Raw genomic sequence first — 2,401 nt, forward strand, 5'->3', positions numbered from 1 at the left:
ACGTAGCTCGACCTCACCTTGTTCGTTCCGACACTTTCATACGGCAGCCGCGGCGGTCGCGGACCAAGTGCCTCAAAATGAGAGAGCATGCATATATCGTCATTCGACAGAACGTGTCTGTGACCAAAAATACATGGATATTAAATGATGCATACGTGCTTCCTGATGGCTTCGCGGAAATGAAAGTAGCAAAGCATAACGTCACAGCCGAACACGACTCTTGCCGCACGCATTTACGCTGGCAACTTTTCCACTACAAAGGTCCTGACCGGACACGTTTCGCCCATCATTTCTTTTAATAATCCGAACATGGGAGCAAACTGCTCGCTCTCTACGAACGCATACATAACCGGATGCCCATGCTGTCCGTTGTCAAGAATGTTTATAGTTTATATCTGATGCTTTAAGAAACTTACCCAAGGCGGTTTGTTGCATTCGTTCCGTCTACATTTACTACATCTGGAAATCGTCGGAAGAACGCTATCTGCTGCCATCGCAAGAAACATATCTGGCTATAATGATCTTCCTCTGCCTGACACAGAAGGACGCGCCCGGTCTCCCGAAGTTTTGCCAGGACCGAAGGCATATCATCTGCTACATTAAAACCCAACCATGCGGCACCTACTCAACATAGTTGTTCGACACTTCCGGCGGTAGGTATATCTATCCTAAGTGGTAAGAATCTTTCTGAATTCATCCACCATAAGCTGCCGCACTTCAGATGACGGCGTTCCATATCTCAGCACGGCCTTGCATGTGCCCAAATCGTCTTTGGTTAGGTGTCGATTAACTAGAAGCCGATCGTAAAACAACTTTGACAGTTGATGGTTGCTTTCCAGAAGGTCACTGCCAGTTGGTTCCTTTGCCTCCGTAGACAAAATCGCATTAGACAGCGAGTGCTTCGCGTACTTTTTTATTAGAAAATACGCTCGGCTTACTAGCTTTTTCGGATTCCACGGGTTTTCGTTGGTCTTGGAGGGCGCCTGCTGCATTTGTAGTACACCCATTCGTAACGCAAAATATCGTTTGTGCTTCGATTACTGAATACAAATACCACAAAGTTATCCTTCATGTATTCATTTAAGGTCTTCTCAAATGCCGTGAAGTATGAAAACGATACACCCACAAATTTCACAACGAAAGCCACTTCCAAAGCCATAGCAGACGAAGTTAAAATCCGAACATACGCGAATAATTTTCAAAAGAGATCGATTAAAACAAATCGCAAAAAACTGATGGCAGGTGAGGGGGATTTTCAGACTGAGCGTATATGCAATGAGATGCAACATTTTGACGTTAAATTTTTTATTTCACCCGCAGGGATTTTGCAGAAAAATGCATTGTGCTTCGATCCGCTGGCGGTAAATTTAGCAGAGTTCGATTTTGCCGCAATTACTGATCGTCAGTCGTTGAATTAGACTACACGGTACCTATCAGATAGGGCACCTAGATTGTGCGCTTAGGCTAGTTGACCATTTCCTTGCATGGAAATCACGGCCTTTGGACGAGATAACACAGCAGGCATTATGCGATGTGGACGCTAGAACTTGAAGGTGACTTACGAGAACAAAATGAGAGAAGGCAAGACAACAGGTATCCTGCCTGACACCGTGTTGGCAGTCGGGTGCTTGACCAGCTTCGGGACGCACTCCGTTACCCTGCGACGTATACCAGTATAGCTAATATGCCCGTGGCATCTGAGCGATTATCAATATCCAGGCTTGTAGACTGGAATGATGTTCGTTTCTCTCCCGACGAAAGCAATGTTACATTGCCCCAGCGGCTAACGGAATATCAGGTAGACGCATACCGACAGACTGGGCGTCTGTTCCTTCAGGATTCTTGGATATACCTTTTCTGGCCCGAAGGCACAGAGAAGGATCGTCGGGTGCAGGAGTAGGTGAACCTTACTTCTCATAATGATTGAGTTTAATAGAGGCTCTTTGAAGTTGTGCACTGCAGATGTTTGCTGCATTAGGGTCCTGAGGCAGGAAAGTGAACTGCACAATGTTCCCCGTGGGGTACATACGCCACCACTGTGTCATTTGTGGGTTCCTCATATCTGTGTCTTATGGAGGATATGTTTGAAATTTTCCGTGGTGCCTTTCCCCGGTGTTATTTTGTTTTTTGGGTCGCGTGTTTTAACATGTCCGGTCGGCAGATTTTTGGCTTACAGTGGTTTCAAGTGTCAGGAGATATCCCGTCTTCCGAAACTCATCTAGTTAGTTTTGAACAACGGTTGGCTCTCAAGTCCCGAACGATGCTGGACCCTTTTGGGTAACTGTTGGGTTTTTCGGCGGCGTGCTAGTTTGTTAAGAATAGCAATACATCGGCCTTATCAATTTTCTGGACACTGGTTCTGTTTACATCCTTCACTAAATCTGATCCATTTTCAAGCAGG

Source organism: Opisthorchis viverrini (assembly GCF_000715545.1).
Source record: "Opisthorchis viverrini unplaced genomic scaffold opera_v5_173, whole genome shotgun sequence".
Classification (NCBI taxonomy): Eukaryota; Metazoa; Platyhelminthes; class Trematoda; order Opisthorchiida; family Opisthorchiidae; genus Opisthorchis; species Opisthorchis viverrini.